Here is a 22,819-nt window from a genome sequence, read left to right on the forward strand (position 1 = left end):
TATTAAATGTGGTTAGAGTGCAAGGCTTGTAATACCGACAATTGTAGAGTTTAACAGTTTGTGGTAGCATTGATACTGAAGCAAACTGGCAATTTAGTGTACCCATACCAGTGGTAAAAGAAAATTCACGGTCCATATTCTCCACAGCAACACTCCTAACAATACATCGGTGGACCTTATTACAAAAGGCATAAGTTCCACCAATGTACAGTTAACAGTGTGAGCGATGGTACTACTTAATTCAAATAAATACAGGCTAGTTGTGTCCTTGCAGTTGTCGTTGTATTGCCCTCGTTTTTTGCACTCTGTACACACTTAAAATTTCGTTTGAAGATGCACCTGGAATGGAACTCACTGACCCAAACATTCAAAACTTCACGTCATTCTTTTTAACTTTCTCGTTACGTCTACAGCAGGCTATAAAAAAACACTTCTCTGGTGGATGTTTGAAAATTTAAATTTCAATCTTACTTTGCTTGTGTACTATGCCCGACCGAAATTGGTTCCTTGGATCGTGCTCGCAGACGAATTATTTTCTTTTTCAGAGAACTCACTACAGTTTGCATTTAATATACTTATCCAAGGTGTAAAAAGTATAAGGTGAAAAGTCATTGTATATATATACGTGGGAGTATGTTTGTGTCGTGTTTTGCGCTGCTGTGTTTGCGTCGTGTCAAAACTATTGAGCTTATTTAAGTAGGTAAAGAGATAAATAACATTAAGTGATTCGTTCTTATGAGGTATACATATAAGTAGATGTCGTTTAAATAGACTATTATCTATTATTTTCATAAAATATGAAATCTATTTTTTTTTTCTAAATCTTTATTTAAAGAGCTTGGTCACTTTTGTGACGATGTCGCTCTGTAAATGTAACTTTATCTTCTACTTAATCCTAACGCAACAATATTATGAAATCTATTTCACTTTAAAAGAAACGTATACTTACGATCGACCTGCAACCTTTTTTTATACTTTAGGTCTATTCGTTAAATGTGAAAATAATTCTAAGATATTAAATTATCAGTGAATAATTCAGGCGATCAGTTCGCCGGCTAGCTTACTGACTAGGCACGGTCCATTTACTTCACTGAATGAGCTTGTATTTTCAACACACATTGTTATGTATTTCGTCCATGTATCTTGGTACAATAGGGGGGTTTTGGACAATAATGTAGCCTTAGCATAGCGGACAAATGAGATTAGCCTAATGCCTTGATTGATGTTAAACCGCCCGCGTCACGGCCTGTTTGCATAGTAAGTCATAATTTGAGATTACAGAGCGCCCGCTATGTCTAGAAATGACAAAGGCCCGAAACACAACAACACGACACAATATCCTGGATACGCAACGGCAGCGTATGGTGAGAAGAGGAGACATCGTGTCGTGGATATTTTCAACGCCATCTTAATTCTTTTTTATTCACATTCACATTAAATACATTGTATTAACACTAGTAGTTTGCTCCGAACTGAGAACTCGCGGTTCGCCAAAACCTAGAGTAGTTTCATAGACATCAGCATTTTCCCACGTACCCACCACCATCGATCAGACAATGGTTCAGTAACTATAGCTCTACTTACTACGCTATGGCCACGCATACTTCCTTGCAAACCAATTAACGAGTATAACAAGACCTCTCAGCAAATTGCTTTGGTCCTCCTACTTCCATAAGCCCATGTACGATTCTGTTCGTGTTAGAATTTAAAAAATATAGGTATACCTCTCAACTACGCGTTTACCTAATTTCATTTAAATTAACTAGAACAACGATCTCGCGGAAAAACTTCGAAATGCCGAGATTTGCCCCTAGCCAGCTGCGATCCAAGCTCCAAAAACTTCGCTCGCTTCTATAATAATAATTAACAAGCTAGAGAACTTTTCTTAATATTATTTTCTCATAAAATATGACAACTGTCTTATTAAAATATGACAACTGTCTTATTAAAATATGAACTCATATACGAGTATTTACTATAGGTAGGTAAAGCTTTCTGCTATTGAAACAACTAGTAAACAATTCATCGATTCATCTGTACTGTCCGACTGTGAGTTCGACTGCTTTAGATTTATATCTACAGTAGTATTAGTAGGTCTCATCAATGCGCAAATGGGGATGGGAATGGAGATGAAACTTATCTAAGTTTCATAGTAAATGACTAAATGTGTGAAACAATGACACCAAAATATAGGGACATAAATTTCGTCCTAACTCCTAAGTGAAGCGTAAGTGTGCTTCTAGTAAGGTTTTATTATTTATCTAAGTGTCGACTGCAGCGTCAAAACCCGGGCGCGGTTAATATTTCACGGCCGACGCTAGGCGACTGAGATTTATTGCCTGTGTTCTACAATTAACTGGCCTGGACACGGGTGCTTTTGGGAAGTCCCGGTTTAATGTCGGCTGAAAGATCCACGGGCGTCTGATTGGCTACTTTTTACGTCACATTCAGATATATTGTAGCGCTGGAGCGCTGCAGCAAATGTGTCAAGGATTCGTAGTATTATTTACTTTTTCGCTTCGAAGGAAAAACGAATTTGGCTTATTTAGAAACTCAATATTTTTAATAACAAAACTTCCGTGAGACTTCGATATTCTTATTAGGAAAAATGGAGAATGTTGTACTCAAAAACGTATTAAATATACATGGTCCTCGTGGCGTAGCACTACAGAATAGTACTTATTCCATCATTTCAGAAGTGACTCCAGCAGGCGTATTATGGATAGCTTTATCCACGTGATAAAATAACTGTCACTTTTTGACACCGCGGGGTAGAAAGTGACGGACACCGTTTTATCACTCTGTCACGTAGACAAGAACGACCATCATATCCGTACATTAGGATCTAGTATAGTCACCGTTGACTAATAATGACAGTGGCACGTGGTGTCAGGTCTTTCAATCGCGCGGTGTTAAAAAGTGACATTTAGTTTATCACGTGGGTAACAGCTTCATTTATAAAGCCTGCTTACAGATATTAGGATGGTCGCAGTAACTTACCTACAACTCCTACAAGTGTGATATTGACAGCGTCTGTTACTTTCTATCAAGTGGTGTTAGTGTCCCTCGCAAGGACAACGGTCCTAGTCGTGGTACTAATTACTTCAATGTTATTTTAAACCACTTTCAATTGGAACAGACTTGCATTTCCTTTGTTTCGATCGTCTTAAAGAATTTCAACCATGTTTACTTCATAGTTAAATTTCTAATTGAACTGCCAATTTTCTTCTTATGGTGGGCTTTAGGAGGATACGCCCGCTAGATGAACTTATTTTATAACCTAAGGAAGTTTACCAAATCATCAATACTTACAGGTATTCACCTGCGAATTGATTAACGCCTTTCCTCCATTTGTTTAGGTTCCACGATGTACGCTCACTGGACAAGTAGACATACGCAGAATAGTCATACACGAACGAAACAAACTCCAATAAAACTCATATGACTCATGTCCTACTGTATTTAATAGTTGTAAAAGTAACTTTAAGCACTAGTTAATACGTCTCACTTTAGTAAATAACGTTGTAAATAGATGGGAGGTTTAGAAAGTAACCAGTAAATATTAACTGGAATGTAGGCAAGCGTTAGTCCGTCCGTATGTAGTTTGCAGCTCAAATGACAATGCGTTTGTACCATCAATGTGCGAGCAGTATAACTGCGGTGTACATTTTGAGGAAATTAGAATGGACGAATTTACATACATTAAGGCTGGCGGTGGTTCGTTAGTGCAACCATTAATAATGAGGGAAAATTTGGTACACTGAGTAGTATAGCTGGCTTAAAGATAACAGTCCATTACTGTTACCTTTATTTATTTGAATATAATTTCTTAATTTGAAATAGATAAATAAAGCTAGTTTATACACAATACTTACGACCTTTACGATATACCACAGGCACCACGAGCTGCTCTCGTCCAACTGTTTCCCCTTCAATCTCCCTTATTGAAGATATCAAGTGTAAATTACGAGTGTATAATATTATAATATAGATTAATTAACATTCTAATACCCTAAATAAACTTTAACTCAATCATAATACATAAGTATACCTAGCGCTCACTTATCCCCACTTCAAACCACAAAGTGAAAAATTCTTAATTATTATTGTGCTGCGATATTTTGTGATGACTACAGAAAAATGTTCTTAGACGTATATACCTACTTAGTATACTACGATCCTATTTTTACCTAATAGTATAATTCACTATAATGTAGCGTTCTAAAGTAGTTCACCACACGAAGCCAGTTCATCACTCGCCCCATTTCATGCTCGGCTATAACTCAGGTTGACGGCTAAATTTGATGCACATTCACTACAGTCTACCTACATATGTGAGACGTGAGACATACTAAACTTTATAGTTCATGTGAACTAGAAACATCCAAGCATTAGGACCGTAAACCAGTGACTGACAGAGGTAACTTTTTTTAAATGTTGTTAGATATTAGCAGTATAAATTACGAAGTATAATATACACCCTTTCCTCAGTGGTTGCTTCTACTTTTGATCTTGATTTGATTTTAGTGTTAAATAAATATCAAATGTAGATTCGATTCTTTAATTTCAAATAGCGCTCCCTTATAGGTAGTAGTGACAGATGGATAAGTTATTTATTAGGTTTTTATGTAAATTATGCGACTATTTTCAGTATTTTTATTTTATGAATGACAATTTATATTTAAATAACTACTAATAATATTTCAACGCCTCCTATTTGCCATCACTAACTGTCCAACTATTTCATTTGACTGTAAATGTAAGCGCAGTTTATTACTTTTTCTATCGAAAGAGGCAATCACCTCTTAACCCCGTGTAGGGGTTGACAATCGCGAGGGTTCCAACTTGCTCCCCTAACGCTTATTGACCTTAGCGAGGAAATGCATTCGCGAACTCTAACTGTGCCACGGAGATGTTTTAAAGCCGGTTTTATGAAGCATTCCAATTGAGCTGGCAAACTTTGCTAGAAAAAGCTACGGGGGCCTGTATAAAGGTGACGTTCGGATGGCAATTGCAGTTATGTACATCATTACTGTTACGATGTTGTTGCCGCCGCCTGTATCTGTCAATTTCCTTGACAAAATGAGCAGTCTGATTATTACGCAAATCGATGTCTTTTTTCCTAACCCGAGTCTGAATTGTATTTTCGGAAGTCGCCGCGCCCAGGATTCTTAGCACCCATTAGCCCCAGCGCTCAGGGCCGGGGCTTTTGATATACAATGTCTTATGTTATTCTTCTTAATTTCATACAGTTGGCAGTTTACATACGTATAACATTTCAAGCGCCAGTTAACAGTTCCTGCATCGGCAAACTCAGCAAGCAAGCAGCGAGCGATAACATTGATTTGAAGATGATGAATATCAAATATCAAATGCGCTCTACATCATATGTCCAGACGACGTCAAAGATATGTTTACTCTTTTGGACCTTACGCCTTTGTAATAAGGCGAAATATGTAAACATATCTTTGACGTCGACTGTCCATGGTCGAGTAGTTTATTCCGGTCACTAGTTAGAAACAGTCGCCGCTTATTGCTATCACAGCCACAATATGCAATATCCCTTCGAAAACCTTTATAGTTAGTTCAAAATGGATTTACTCTACAACTAATATCAAAGACAAGTATCTAATAAAGACTATTACTATCGATACAAAGTCGCTTGAGTCTTGAACCATCCGTACTCAATTTCAACTGACATGACAGTTTTTATTATCAGTAATCGTGGGTGGCCGGCTGTTGTAATACTAATTGTAATTAAAATGCAACGCCTTCAATTTAAACCACATTTAAACCTAACACTATTATGTAGATACTCGTCTGGGCTAATATCGAACAATGTAATTTTTAACAAGCAGAAACGTCTGCTTACAATGCTATTAAGCTTAGAATAAATTTAAAAGTGGAAAAAATACTGCCTTGGGTGAGACCTCAACTCACGGCCTCTGGATCGACACTCCATCGCTCTGCCTACTGAGCCACCAAGACCTCATCAATAGTCAGCGAACAATTTACGGCTAAACGAAATGTCATTAGATTAGATGATTTGAATAAAACCGTAAGGGGTTTGCAACGCCTACGTCACATGGAGATATAATATGGAAATTGAGAAAATAACATTGACGAAATAATGTCCCGTATAGGAGGGGAGGTTACGTAAATAAGGGAACATAAATCTTCATACATTTACCACACTTGCACACAGTATGGCAGTGAGTAGTATGCATTAGTCTTATTTCGTATGCGTACTTTATTGTATTTTTGTACGTTAGACAAACTGAAGTGCGTCATAAATTTGCATGATGTACATTTTATCATATTTTTACACGAAAAAAAAGGTGAACACGTTTACATGTTTATGTCCTTCACTGTACGTGTAGTAAACAAAGAGTGGTCATAATTTAATTTATATGATATGACTGTTAAGAGTGATTCGTGGTATTGGCAACAGACAGAATAATAAGCACGAGGTTCATCTACCAAGGTTACCAAGTTAGGAGTGTTCTTATCAAATGTTAGGATTAGCTAAGTGAATAGATACACCCTCGACTTCTTTAGGATATTTGTGGTAGAGAAGCTTTCAAGTGCAAAGATAAGGATACGATACATAACCACATTTAAATTGTATTAAATTCGTCAGAGTTGAATAACAATTCAAAATTAAAACATTTATTCTACGAGCAGGCCTCTAGGCTATAATCATCATAATTCTTCATCAGACAATGAAAAAACAGCAATAGACAGTAAAAGAAATGTGTATTTAACCGATTTTAACCTCGTTAGGTCCACGATACAAAATTTAACTATTTTTTATTTTAACTGTGTAAATTAGAATGAATTTCGTTTGTTTGAGAAAGCCATGAAACTAAATAAATATTTGGTTTATGAAAAGTTCTAATTAGATTGAAACGTAGAATACAATGTAGGTACTGCACATTTGGCCCAACGAGATATTATAGTAGTGTCTATGATTAATATCAAACCCACAGCCAGATCTCATCTCGGAACGGCTTGAAATGGTTTTGATAATGGCGGCGAATATTCCCGGCAGCCAGCAAGTGTCGCGCGGTAACGAATTACTGTGCTGCAACTGAATGTGACCCCTTGACCCGTTTCGGATGTCGCTCCGTCCGACGACATGCTGGGAAGAGGACCTGGCGAATCCTACACTGCGCCCGAAAAACTATTACCCCGTTATTCATTAAACTTTATGGGCCTGGTTTAGTTAAATTATGTTTTACCCCTTTCTTAGAAATACATAACGTCTAGGATAGTGCAATACCGCATAACTAACAAAGGCGATAGAGTTCTAAATTCAAACAATGTAACAAAGAAATTGGACCTCACTGCATTTGTTAGTTACGCGGTATTGCACTATCCCCGACGAAAGTCAAAATGACAGATAAAGGCAAACGATTCATAGCTAATTCAGGGCAGTAACGCGTTTATGAATAACGCCATTAGAGTCTAAAAGATTTATATGTGTGTTGGATGACAACCCTTTCTTGTGTCCGTGCCGATGAGCTCTGGCAACCGTACTTAAATGAACAATCAAGAACACAACAATAATATATATACCTAGAGAGTACCTAAATAGTAGTATTGTTTTGCCAATTGGCTTTTTAGTTGTTTTTACAAGCAATCATATATTTTATAAATGCTAGCCCACGACCGGCTACTGACCTGTCACTGTGACGAGTCAAATAAACTCTGGTAGATTGCGAGTTTCATGGCATGCGCCTGGGCCTTAATAATTAAATAGGTCTGTTAGTACACTGTCAATTCTAAAATTATAACCGCGTTAAAATCTTAGTTTAACTCAATGCATAGATTTATACATCATTTAATAACACACGCAAGCATACACTACTTCTATACATTCCGAGCTTGTTAAAAAGGGACTCCTTAAAAATAAACTAAATTTTGAGCATGTGAGTACCATAGATGAGTATAGGTATATGTTGTTAATGTAATAGAATGTGTAATTCTTAATTCCACGTTCACATCACTAGAAAATCCTTTATCATAGAATGTATCGATTAGGGTGGTAATATGTATTAGTATTTAATACTTACAAAGAGATTCGTCTTTGTCATGCCTTAGCTGTAGTAATAATATATCCATGCACTGTGCGCTTACCGTTTGACTCCACTCAGAACGAATGTTCTACTTGTATGAAAATTTCACTGACAACGATAAAAGTATTTTTCAATTGGTTGTGTTGGAAAATTTTAAATAGCAGGAAAATCCTCTGGCCACTTTCATAGTATTTTATACCTATAGTATTACGTAGTTATGTTCGAATATTTCAATCGAGATACTCTTGCTTAAAATTGTTTAGTTTTTTTATTCCGTTTTTATTATATTGGGTCCAAAATATTTCTGAACATCTGATGAATAAATATCTCGTAAGTGTGCCTGCTAATGGTCGTGAGACAAACATACGTAGAAGAATTGATTGATGAATAGAATTGATTTCCACTACCTTATTTTATTTAAGATGAGCAATTTTATAACAGCTTTTAAAGGACCTTTCCTTCAAGAGCGCAAGAGAGCAAGTTACATTATGTCATGATTTTCTATGAATATGTTTACGCTATTCACTGCACGCTACCAACGGATTTGAAATATAATCATGTATTCAATATTCATGTGTTGTGATCAAAAACAATCCCGTATGTTACCTTAGAGAACTACAAAATTCATAGTCGTTGCAATTGTTTTACGGCAAAAAGCAGCATTATTCTGCCAGTTTATGGCCCGTGTGGACGATGCGCTGCACTATGTTTACTTTCGTTTAAATTACGGTCCAGGCTAGTTACAGAGTGGGCCGTAAAATGAAATGTTATCGTTACTTTAAAAATAATATGTAATTTTAGGGGCTTTCCGGGAAATATTTTTGGCTGTAAAAAATATTTCTCTTCTCTATGGGGAAATGTAAAAATTCTTATTTAATCCATTTGTTAGAAAAACGGTTACCGTTGGTGGTTAAATAATGTAGGTATGATTTTTAGAAAATGAAGTGTTAGCAGTAAGGAAAACCTTATTTGAGGAATTTTGGTTATATTGCACTGTCATTAAAAAACAATTACGCAATTTTCAGCCATGGCAAATAGGTCCTTTGTTACAGCTAGGTAAATGGATTTTAACATATTATTATAAGCTTTATTTAGTACTCTAAACACGATTTGTTACTTTCACGCTGGTTATCAGATGTTTTAAAAATAGTTTATTATTCACACCATAATACATTGTAAACAAAACAGCATCAGTTGCAAGTGATTACTCGAGAGTGTCCCGACGGTAGCGAACCGAGAAACGTATTATAAAGCGGTCTGAACTTGCGGCGAGCTTGCATTCCTCGCGCTGCAAGGTTGCGATCCCTTGACAAGTCCACGGAATAGGTAATAGCACTAGCGAACAGTTAATTCACTCCACCTTGAAAAATTTTTAAATAAAGGATACCAATCATGCCGTTCCGCCATAAACACAATACGCGCTATTTGAAGGCATATGCTGTGCTAAGGCATGTGTTTCACACGAGCGCACGTCTCCGTGGTTATATTATATATGAGTGACCTCAAGTACGCCAAATGCTTACTTTACGCGGATGACCTCAAGCTGGTGATGGGTATCAAGCAGGAGTCAGATTGCTTAAAGGTTCAGGAGGATCTCGATCGGGTATATCGTTGGAGCGTCGCGAACAAACTTCACTTCAATAACAGCAAGTGCCAAATAATGACATTTACACGTCGTCAACGTCCAATTAGCTTTAACTATGAGATAAACGCTCAGGCGATAAATCGTGTAGTTTCAGTTAAAGACCTTGGAGCCAAGTTTGACCGCGAGCTCACATTCCATGAGCACATTAATAGCCTCGCCAAAGAGTCGTATCGGAGGTTAGGTTTCGTGATGAGGAACGTTAGGGACTTTCACAATGCCGGCGTCATCAAACTCCTCTATACGGCTCTAGTTCGTTGCAAGCTGGAGGCTGGCGCCTGTGTCTGGAGTCCTAGTGAGGCCAAGTATAAGCTTATTTTAGAAAAGGTCCAAAAAGCGTTCCTGCGCTTTTTCTACAACAAGCTCTATGGATATTACCCATTTATGTATCCAACTAAGTTTTTACTTGGCGTTCTAGGTCTTAACTCATTGGAGGTTCGTAGAGGATGCGAGCGGTTGGTAACAGTGTGTAAGGTGCTTAGTAACAAAACTAACAGCATGGAGCTACACAATGTTCTCAACTGCATAGTTATGCCTCCGAATAACTCTCGCCGGCGACCATTCCTACAGCTGTGGGACGGTACAGGACCGCGCGCGACCGCTGCGCGTCGCAATTCGCCGCTGTGCGACATGATCAACTCACTTAACGGGCTCCTGCGCACGAATCCACAAGTGGATATTTTCATGGATAAGTGGCCTAAACTAATGTCCAGGTGCCTCGCTTATAGTGAGAGTGAATGAACGTGTGATATGTGATATAATAGATGATGAATGGAAAACTTGTAATGTGAGATTTTATTGTTATAATTGTATAATTTTTAATGATGTTATGATGTGGTTATTTTTTTTAAATTCTATTGATATAATTGTATAAGTAGTAGCAAGTGTAATTGGTATAAGTACTGTAACCGTTCTTGTGATATTAATAATAAATAAATAAATATTTTAGCTCGCTGAGTTTTTGCATCTTCTGCGACATTTAAACGTTCTAGCGCACTCACAAAAAATAAAGGGTAGGTCATTATTTCTTTGCATTATGTCCATGTTTCCTGTACTACGCAACGCGGCGGTACGTTAGCTGGATTCCTACTGCTCTCGCCTAGGTTGTTAACCAAGAAATGTTAGATGCCCCAGAGAAGACATGGAGGTGAATTCGAGCTTGCCCGTCATAAGGGCATCCCATTGAAATACCTGGCAACATAATGTTTTTTTATCTAATTAATTAGTACTCGGTATCTCGTATGATCATTTTTCTTACCGTTACTACACGAAATGTTACGTGGTGTAAGTACCTAATCAAAATATAACATTTGGGATAAACTATCTGTGTTATTTCCCTTCTGTGGGCTGAGCGGGCCAACAGTCAGTTTACGTGACAGAGCGCTAACGTGCAGTTCAGTTAATGTCCCAACTATCGGTAACTATGTGCAGGACACTGTCTCATTGCATGTCCAACTTATTGCTTGCGATGTTGGCGCAGTCGCTGTGCGGACACTTTAATGGATTCGTCGAAACTGTTGAGAACGAAATTGACAAATTCTTTAGTTGACGAGCTACAAACGATTAATGTTTTAATAGAATATCGTATAAGATAATTGGCCAGGAGCCAGAAATCTCGTACGAATGACAAGTATGGCACTATTATAAAATATCTGTTTGATATTAATGCTACTAACAAAAATTCTCGTACAATCAGCAAGACTAGATCCACAGTTACCACCAACACCAAACTGTTTAGACGACAACGGTTTCACTCACTTGAATTTTTAGTCGCAATTGGCGACATATTTCGGGCCCGTCGGGGGTCCTTCCTCAGGCACGAGTGCTGTTGCTGCACCGTTGTCGTCTAAACAGTTTAAAATATGTCTCACGAAAGTTTAATTTCGACTAGGTACCACTAAAGTTCACATGTTCCCATCATTCATTTATATCAGCTTGCCCTGCAGCGAGCATCAAGCATTAAGCATACGACAGTATTATAATTTTACCGATGAATATTGTTAATACACAGATTTGATGATTAAATATCCTCGTCCTCCTGATACAAATGCACGATAAAAATCACGATATTCGTGATTAGCACGTGATAAGGATGACGCACGTTAGACCGGGCCTTGTCCGGGCCGGAGCTTCCGGCGCATCGTTTTCTTGAAAGTAAGCGCCGGAAGCTCCGGCCCGACATGGCCCGGTCTAATGTGAGTCATCCTATACGTGTAATTTTCGTATTTTTTCTAGTGTACAACTGCAGATTTGAGACGAGGAAGTCGTATTGTCTACAAAGCTATATTAAACACTATAGTAATGTCAAATAGCAGTGAGTCGGCCAATTTAAAAACATAATGATAATAATCAATTATTCATACCTACCACTTTACCATCATCACATTGGCACAACCATTAGAGACACTAAACGTGTCAACAAACACTGTGTAGGGATGACTTCGTTAATCATGCAACATTCACTAGGCAAACTACTTGTCGGATTGATTGGGATTGTCAGTTGTTGTTAATCACGACGCTACCCAGGCACATATGTATATATCACGTGGACCAGTATATACTTGAGTGAATTCTATGTTAATTAGTATTTTAGTAAGAATATGTTCTTTTCAAATCTTGTAAAATATACTTTTTTTATTTTGCAAAGAATTCGATTTAGTTACGACGCCTTAACGTACCTAAATATTCCAGTGCTGAACACTGTTCCTATAGTTGCCACCTTGATTCTAATGGCTCCTCTACACGATGGGCCAACGTCGGCCAATCCAAGGGACGCATTTATGCGTTAGAGGGAGCAAGTGATATTGCTATCTCATTCTACCGCATAGCTGCGTCCCTTGGATTGGCCGACGTTGGCGCATCGTGTAGAGGAGCCATAACCATGCAAGAGAGTAGACAAGCGAGGTGCCAAACTAGGATTAAGGATGACTCACGTTAGACCGGGCCGGGCTCGGACCGAGGCGCCGGACACGTCATTTTCGATGACGGTTGATCGCTGATTACTTGCTGCTTTCTATAGAAAACGAAGCGCCAGAAGCTCCGGCCCGGCCCCGGCCCGGTCTAGCGTGAATTGGGCCCACAGATTACCAGTTCGCCGGACGATATCAGCCTGTCAGTTAAACGCAAAATTTGACAGCTCCGATCAACTGACAGGCTGATATCGTCCGGCAAACTGGTAATCTGTGCCCCTTTATGCTTTCAAATATTAGAACGTGTACCAATTTTACGTTATGATCTTTGTGAGTTCGCAATCGGTTGAACTTCGTCAATCTCGTTGTAAAAACCATAAGCTATCAAAGAATGCTGTATCCTGTTTTCCCGGGCGATTCACCCGTCTACTCAAAGCATTGGGAATGAGATCAATGTGTGTCTCGTCTGTTGACAGCGGACACGGGGACTCGTGTCCACGGCCGTCGGGAACACTCGATGGGTGACAATGTGACTGACTGTATTAGGGGATAATGAGCACGTGTAGCGAGTGTCAACTTTGGGGCAATTATGATAATAGCTCTAGTAACATAAAGGGGTCCTAATCGAATCGAGAAAGTGACAAAAGTTGTAGATATTTTTTTTTGTTGATTGATCGTGTTATGACATGTAACCGGTCACAATAACCACGGTAGAATATAGAAACCACGTCATTTAGTATCATTATTTTGAGGTAAGTTAGGTTACATTGAAGTGCAGGGGCCGTAGCCAAGGTAACAATCGTACATCTACAAGCGCCAAAGAAGTAGAATAAATGTACGTCGATAACAGATGCGTAAAGTCACTGTGTATCTATTTGGCTATTTGCTACATTGCACGATCAAATGATGTAGGTTAAAGTAGGTTAAAGGTTAAGGTCAGGCAGGCGTGGGACGCCCTCTGGCCAGATGGCGGGATGACTTGCACAGGAGGGCCGGCAGCGACTGGATGCATAAAGCAGCAGACCGGGCCACGTGGCGTACCTTGGGAGAGGCCTATGTCCAGCAGTGGACTGAAACGGGCTGATGATGAAAGTCAGGTTGTTCAGTGACAGATCCAGGCGGTTTTGTATTTGGTTGGTTAACCAATAACTACCCGAAAATGTACAAATTATTTGTTTACTTTTATTTAAATACCTAAAGATACAGAGTATAGTTATCTCCTAGAGGTGTTTTGAAAACCCTGCCATTACCTACTCTTAAGTAAGAAAATTGTCGGTATCATATTATAAATGGAAAAAGTGGGTAAAATAAAAAGAACTTGTCTGCAGTAGGTAGGGCTTGTAGGATGTGCTCAGCTTAGATCGCTTTCTGTTTGAAATACACCCTGAAATACTGTGAAAAGATTCAATATCCGTTTATAGAGAAACACTGTACGCAGAACGCTTCCACTGAAATTCTTTTATATGACTGAAGCTTGATACGATTGATTTCGTTTTCCTTTTTGATCGGTTAATCTTGTTGTAGGTCCATTGTGCACCCAAAGGGTGACTCACGCTAGACCGGGCCGTGTCGGGGCCGGAGGTTCCGACGCTTTTCTATTACAGATGACCGTGATCACGTGATGCTTCCATAGAAAACGAAGCGCCGGAAGCCCCGGCACGGACACGGCCCTGTATAACGTGAGTCATCCATTCACATTTGTGACTAAGTTTTTAGTACAATCGTAGCACCAGATAGTTTAAAACAACTTCAGCACAAAATCCACAAATATTTGCACGAAAATGCTACAGCGTTACGTCGAAGGATAAAAGCGGTAAAACTTAGTTAGTTCGGTTTGCACCCCAATACCGGTATGTACCGCTTCGCACCGGTTCGGTGCAGCGGAGCTGGGTGTCATTATAACAGCTTACCGAACACGGATGCGTCGAAAGATCAAGCTGCCAGGCTAAGCGCGCCCTCTGATTACAAATAGGCGATATGGATTTCGAGCTCACGTTACACTGTTTCACCCGAGTAATCGCCCGCGGTCGTGCAAGCAATGAGAATAGCACGGATAGCAAACCGGCCGAGCTAACGTTTTGTAACTGCGTAGTTTGTAACATAGTTTTCCGCGTTTGAATTTTTTTGAAAAACTATTCGTTTTGATAAATTTTTTGGGACCAAACATCGAGAAAAAGTGGCGCTTTATTCATTCATTTTAAGCGGAACATGTTTGTAGCATAGTTTCAATGTAGTTCCGGTTCCTGTCAATAATACCAGTAGTGTATTTGGGATTTACACAAATAATCAATTAATTAAGTATGTAGGTAAGTAAAGACAATTAAATAATTTGTGTTTTTTTTTTTTTATGAAATAGGAGGCAAACGAGCAGACGGATCACCTGATGGTAAGCGATTACCGCCGCCCATGGACACCCGCAACACCAGAAGGGTTGCAAGCGCGTTGCCGGCCTTTAAGATGGGAGTACGCTCTTTTCTTGAAGGTTTGTAGGTCGTATCGGTCCGGAAATACCGCTGGCGACAGTTCATTCCACAGTTTGGCTGTGCGAGGCAGGAAGTTTCTGGAGAAACGCACAGTTGAGGACTGCCAACCATCCAAGTGATGAATATGGTAATGTTGTCGCGTAGGGCGATGGCGAAAAGAAGCGGCAGGGATTAATCCGAACAATTCCTCGGAGCACTCCCCGTTATACATGCGATAGAAAATGCAGAGCGAGGCTACATCTCTACGCAGCGCCAAGGAGTCAAGCCGTTCCGAAAGACGCTGGCAGTCAACAATTCGAGCCGCTCTTCGTTGGATGCGGTCCAGAGGGAGAAGCTGATATTGGGGTGCCCCTGCCCACAGATGAGAGCAGTATTCCATGTGTGGGCGAACCTGCGCCTTATAAAGCTGTAGGCGCTGGGCCGGTGTGAAATACCGTCTCGATCTGTTGAGCACACCGAGCTTCTTGGAGGCTAATTTAGCCTTACCCTCTAGATGACCGCGGAACTGGACTTCACTCGAAATGTCGACACCAAGGATTCCGATACTGGCTGCGGCACTCAGGGGAGTGCTCTCAAAACGAGGTGACGCGACAAACTCTAACTTTTTTGCGGTAAACGCGCAAACCTGTGTCTTGCTAGGGTTAAAACGGACTAAGTTAAGTCGACCCCATTCAGAGACTTCCTTTAGGGAAGTCTCAATTTCAGACACAAGTTTGTTCCGGCTCTCGATGACGTTTTCCCGAGAAATATTGGTGCGGCCGGTTGTGTGCTTAACATAAGATCTTTTGCCATTACCTAAGTGCAGAAATAATGCAATGAAATATTAGAACGAAAGTCGTATAGCACTCATTTCCAGTAATACGTTATTTACGTTTACGAACTGTAATTAAGCCTGGGCCCCTATAATTAGCTGATTATTTCTACAAACTTATAAGTACAAACCCCGCAAATAGGAAAATGCTTACAAACTCGATTTTCTAACAACACGATGTTTCCACGAGTACTCCCTGTAAATACAGATTACTAGTACAGACTACGTGAAAAATATGTATACATATATGGTCTTATTACAATGGAATAAGGTACAAATGTGGATACATATTTTTGAAGTTGACACAGTTGTACGGGCTATCCGCAAACGGTACACTTTTAATTCTAAAAAGCTCTTCGCTTGATTGACCCCGAGCCGGGGTGATATTCCAATGGCTTATGTACTTCTGTCCTTCGACGAACCAGTATTTTTAACTATCATTTAAGTTATTTTACTTATTTTAACGTTGGCATACGACGTTAACATACCATAGTATGTTACCTTAGTTAGATAACGATCTGAATATCGCAGAAGGTCATTTGGATGTGCGGATGGTCGATGTGGAGAGTTGGACCCTTAAGGCGGGTCTATGCCCATTATGTCCAGCCAGTGGATGTATTGTGCATGGTATGATGATGATGAGTTAGATAGAACAATTTCTGCCTTACGCACGACCGAATTTACATAAAGCATTTTTTCGTATTTCAAATTACACTGGTTCTTGTGAGCTACCGACTCGTCTGCAATAGGAATACATAGCCTGCAGCGGAGTGAAGTAACATTTTAAGACTAGATAAATCTAGGGAGTCGCCCAGCGTAATGGGGTAATGGCTAGTGTAAAATTCTAAACACCCTCGCTAAAGTGCTACATTAGTTAGGGCAATCCCGAGATGGGGCGGTGCAACAATGTGTTGCACTTTGTTTCGTAGCAGTTTACTCTTTAAGTTATGCACGGAGCAATGTTCTTATATAAGAAATGTTGGTAAAGTAATAATACACAAAAAGAAAAGTAAAATTACACAATAATATTTAATAGCACATAATGGCACATATTGGGTAGTTGCCAAGCGGACCCCAGGCTCCCATGAGCCGTGGCAAAATGCCGGGACAACGCGAAGAAGATGATGATGACTAAAAGTCACGTGATCGTTATTTAATTCACAGATGCTCAGGATCTCTTTGTCATGCAAAAACATTGTGTCCGTATTCTTGCTAACATACGAGTGCCGGAAAGCTGCCGCCCGTTCTTTTTGAAATATAAATTACTGACCCTACCTTGTATATACATTCTAGAAACAGCAAACTTTGTACGAAAACACTTACACCTATACCAAATGCGTAAAGACTTAGTAGCAGGTACCACGAGATGTAACAATTTATTAGCTACTCCGACATGTAATCTAGCAATATATAAAAATAGCCCCCACGTAAGATCAATCAAAATAATCAACAAGCTTCCTCATAATATATCCACTGAGACGAAAGACAAAATATTTAAAAGAAAACTCATTAACTTACTTACCGAGAAATGTTATTATAGTATCGACGATTTCCTAAATGATGATAACCTTAAGAGCGCTATTACATTTCGGCGTTGAGCGAGTTTAGGTATTTTACGCGCTGCGGCAGGCCGTGCGAGCTCAGTACGCCGATCCCTTCTACCACACTCGCACTACAATGATGGATTAACATTCTTGATCCTTCGCGAAGCATATTGAAATCAACCATAACAACACTAACTGTACTTAACTTTTAAAGTTCTAAAACTGTTATTTGGTAAGTACGAAAATACTAAATGCAGTGCAAATGTACATAGGGGCTGTTCATAAATTACGTCATCTATTTTTGACGATTTTTGACCCCCCCCACCCCTCAAATCATCCAAAAATCAAGCTTCGGATGAATCTGTTTCCTCCTACGTCATGTTACCATCATCCGATGTCCAGACCCCCCCCCCCACTCCTCCCATTTGAAACGACGTAATTTATGAATAGCCCCATACTCGTACTTATGAAGGTATATTACTCGAAAGAAATTATAGGTACCTACTCGCTTATTTACATGTTTCGTCATTGCATTTGGTACCTATAGGTTGTAAAGTTTGTATCAACGAGGGTTTAAAAACGAACTGGTACTGAGGATCTGATGATGATTAAGGTGGTCACGGATACCAATCAACCATGTAGTAACATGATTAGGCTCGTTTGATTCGTCTCAACAAGATCTTTGACACTGAAGATACACAGGGTCTGATGATGGAGCTGGAAGGTGGCCACGGGTACCGGTCTATCATGTAACTAAACAACTTCGTGTTTGGGCTCGTTTGATTCGTCTCAACAAGATCTTTGACACAAGACAGTACTCAGGGTCTGATGATGGAGCTGGAAGGTACCATTACCAATCAACCATGCAACTAAACCACTTCGTGTTTAGGCTCGTTTTATTCGTTTCAACAAGATCTTTGACACAAGATAGTACTCAGGGTCTGATGTTGGAGCCGGAAGGTGGTCGCCGGTACCAATCAACCATGCAACTAAACCATTTCGTGTTTAGGCACGTTTTATTCATCTCAACAAGATCTTTGACACAAGGTAGTACTCAGGGTCTGATGATGGAGCGCGAAGGTGGCGACGGGTACCTGTCAATCATCATCAGCTCCATCATCAGACCCTGAGTAGTATCTTGTCTCAAACATCTTATTGCGAGGAATCAAACGAGCCCAAACACGAAGTGGTTCAGTTACATGGTAGACTGGTACCCGTGGCCACAGTCCAGCTCCATCATCAGACCCTGAGTACTAACTTGTGTCAAAGATCTTGTTGCGACGAATCGAACGAAGCCAAACACGAAGTGGTTTAGTTGCATGGTTGATTGGTACCGGTGACCACCTTCCGGATCCATCATCAGACCCTCAGTACTACCTTGTGTCAAAGATCTTGTTGCGACAAATCAAACGAGCCCAAACACGAAGTGGTTCAGTTACATGGTAGACTGGTACCCGTGGCCACAGTCCAGCTCCATCATCAGACCCTGAGTACTAACTTGTGTCAAAGATTTTGTTGCGACGAATCGAACGAAGCCAAACACGAAGTGGTTTAGTTGCATGGTTGATTGGTACCGGTCACCACCTTCCGGATCCATCATCAGACCCTCAGTACTACCTTGTGTCAAAGATCTTGTTGCGACAAATCAAACGAGCCCAAACACGAAGTGGTTCAGTTACATGGTAGTCTGTTACCCGTGGCCACCTTCCAGCTCCATCATCAGATCCTGAGTACTATCTTGTGTCTAAGGTCTTGTTGAGACGAATCAAACGAGCCTAAACACGAAGTGGTGTAGTTGCATGGTTGATTGGTACCGGTGACCACCTTCCGGCTCCAACATCAGACCCTGAGTACTATCTTGTGTCAAAGATCTTATAGAAACGAATAAAACGAGCCTAAACACGAAGTGGTTTAGTGGCATGGTTGATTGGTACCGGTGACCACCTGCCGGCTCCATCATCAGACCCTGAGTACTATCTTGTGTCAAAGATCTTGTTGAGACGAATCAAACGAGCCTAAACACGAAGTGGTTTAGTTGCATGGTTGATTGGTACCGGTGACCACCTTCCGGCTCCATCATCAGACCCTGAGTATTATCTTGTGCCAAAGATCTTGTTGAGACGAATCAAACGAGCCCAAACACGAAGTGGTTTAGTTGCATGGTTGATTGGTACCGGTGACCACCTTCCGGCTCCATCATCAGACCCTGAGTACTATCTTAAGTCAAAGATCTTGTTGAGACGAATAAAACGAGCCTAAACACGAAGTGGTTTAGTTGCATTGTTGATTGGTACTGGTGACCACCTTCCGGCTCCATCATCAGACCCTGAGTACTATCTTAAGTCAAAGATCTTGTTGAGCCGAATCAAACGAGCCCAAACACGAAGTGGTTTAGTTGCATGGTTGATTGGTACCGGTGACCACCTTCCGGCTCCATCATCAGACCCTGAGTACTATCTTGTGTCAAAGATCTTGTTGAGATGAATAAAACGAGCTTAAACACGAAGTGGTTTAGTTGCATGGTTGATTGGTAATGGTACCTTCCAGCTCCATCATCAGACCCTGACCTTGAGTCAAATAAATACATATAGAATGTCAGGTCGTTTCAAATATTTTTAATCCTGTCCGGTAGTTTATTAAACTGTACCATTATAAATTATAATACTATAAAAACAGTGCTAGGATCAAAGTCTCTCGTTGCGGTTTACACGCACACAGTATAGCGTTTTACACGGCGCCCGCCGCACACAATGATAAAAAACCTCGTCGTCGCCGTTGAAAATGTGCGGAGTCGACCGACACACGTCCTGCCTCTACAAGCTCTGCCGCGGCACTGAGCTGGCGCAGCGCGCGTCATCGGTAATATAGAGTAGTTTTCAAAAAATTGCCAAAAAATTATAGTAGAATTTCATAAACACTAATGTATACCAACAGTATAAGCAAACGTTGCAGATTGCTTGAGTATGAAAATGACTTCGATATTAAGTAGATTTTCGTAGGAATTGACACTTGTTTCGGAGAGAAAATCGAGTTCGTTTTACTTTGATTTTCTCTTTCTCAAAGGTATGTAGGAAAAATATAGTTTGATATGCCTAAAGTACAGGGTATTAGTAATACAAAATAGTCAGGTTTAGCAGAGTAAAATTCTCAACATTTCCAAATAAGAGCTCGCCATTCAGTGCTTCACGGGGTTTTTCGGAAACGACCATCAGAAAAAAAATCATTACTAATTTAATAAGTCCTTTTTCTAATATTTACAACGATATTTATAAAGATAAGAAGACGCTTTTACTGGAACAAGTACTCATTGTTTCTAATAATAAGCGCAAAGTCCTGAATTTCGTCGACTAGTATCATCAATTTTGCATTATTTCGACTTTTCTTGTAAGAGCGCTCTTAATTAATCAACTAATCTAACCTACTTTTATCGATGTAAGGACATAAATGTATTTTATTCGAATAAACTATTATAAATGTAATTAAATTAAGATATTAGAGAATTAAGTAAAAATTAAGTGTTTAAGTAAATGTAAGACAGCTACAATCATATTGTGACACCCTCACAGGGTAACATGTACGCTTCCTAACATTGTATTTAACATCATGTATTTCTATGCATCAATGTACATGTATGCAATAAATGACAATAAACAATAAACAATTTGGCGTTTTATATTTACAATTTTATTTTCATTATCACTTGGCTAGGCCCTCAGGCGCAGCTATCAATAAATATATATTTATTGATAGCTGCGCCGTATTTTATTTACCTATATTTGCTTCAATTCCGAGGCACGTTTTTTCCTTAGACTTTATTCGTCTTATACGAAGTTACATATGTCTTTGCCTATATAAACAAGTTTGTCACGAAATACTATACCGAAGATAAAATATCTTTACGATTGATCTTATGACTCATAATCTATTAATGACTTTTTTTTATTTGCATCGAGTTTCTGTTTGACCACGAGTAGTTGGTAAATGATTATCCAATTTTATTTCCTGTTTTTCTAATTATCTATACATATAATAAAGCTAAAGAGGGTCGAAAGTCTGTACATGGAAGATATTCGAAAAAAAGTTGGCTGGGGATACTTAGAATCGATAACAGAACACATTCCAACAGTTTTTAGAATTTTTGTCTGTTTGTCTGTTTATCTGTTTATCTGTTAGTCTGTTTATTTGAACGCGCATCACGTGAAAACGGCTGAACGGATTTTGATGTAAACTTTACTATGCTGTCGAGAACATCCCCGGCCAGGTTATATAGGCTATAAAAATTCAACCCCCAAAAAGGGGGGGTAGCCACAACACTCGATTGACGTAAGTTTGCCCCTGAATCTTATGGCGCTACTTAGGAAGGAGGGGCAAACTTTTTTCAAATATGTGCTACCACTATAGAGTACCCTGGTAAACTAACAGATGGCGCTGAATTTAATACGTGTTGACATGAATAAGCCACCGATGAAGGATTTTGCCAAATTAACTCTAAGTTTAGAAGAGAGGGTACGGATATCAACAAATTTAATTGAATAATTATGTTGATTTAATAATACAACAAAATTAAACGACAGTAAATTAATTGCCCCTCATTGCACAGTGCCATCTTTTGGGGATCTGAGTAAACATTAAGTAATCAAGAAAACTAAAAATGAGTTTACATAGTTACGTAGTGGTAAAATAAACACACATATCACGCGTATAATTGCATATTTATTTAAAAATATTAATTTTCTCCCTCATGAATTATACCTAATCGTAATTATATCGCATCCATATCAAATCCATATTCGTACATATACAGCACTTAATAATGGCCACGTAGGTGGGTACTTTAAAAAAAAACATTGACCACTGTCATTTGGAGTGCCGGATTAACCCTTTTAAGCAAAATAAGCACTTGCTTAGGGCACCACGTCTAGGGGGCACCAAAACCGTAGGCAAAAAAACGCGCAAACTGCATCAGCATTGCAGTCGTCGTGGAGTAGGTACCTACATGAAACTTTAACATGTCCAATTTGACCTTACGCGGAGGCCCTTAAAGTCATGGAAAAAACTCTTGCTTTCGGGTTTGCGGCCAGCCGATTTTTTCGACACAGGTTACCTATTTTATAGCGGATTTTGCTCTCTTGCACGCCAGATTTGTCGGCCAAGCCGAGTTGCTCCTTAGCCGCGAGCCTGAGACCTAACTGTCAAAGTGTTATAAGGGGCCCCGTGAAAGCCGGAAACTAAAAGCATCCTATCAAGTAACGCTTTCGAGTGAAGCCAAAGAGCGAGCAGTAGAAGAGACGTGATTTCATGCATAGATTCGATTTCAAGCCACTCTTTTACAGTTCGGCGTTAGGTCTTATG

At 39.6% G+C, this 22,819-nt stretch overlaps 1 long non-coding RNA gene across 1 annotated transcript; it reads right to left on the bottom strand.

Moving 5' to 3' along the window:
* Nucleotides 1-14,987: 14,987 nt before the first annotated feature.
* On the bottom strand, nt 14,988-15,868 carry LOC134796902 (uncharacterized). The gene is made up of 2 exons (XR_010145021.1): nt 15,642-15,868; nt 14,988-15,583 (listed from the first exon to the last, which is right to left on the bottom strand). It is a non-coding gene; the product is annotated as an uncharacterized LOC134796902 (long non-coding RNA).
* Between the last annotated feature and the right edge of the window lie 6,951 nt (nt 15,869-22,819).

The sequence above is a fragment of the Cydia splendana genome, chromosome 14 (genome assembly GCF_910591565.1).
Source record: "Cydia splendana chromosome 14, ilCydSple1.2, whole genome shotgun sequence".
Classification (NCBI taxonomy): domain Eukaryota; kingdom Metazoa; phylum Arthropoda; class Insecta; order Lepidoptera; family Tortricidae; genus Cydia; species Cydia splendana.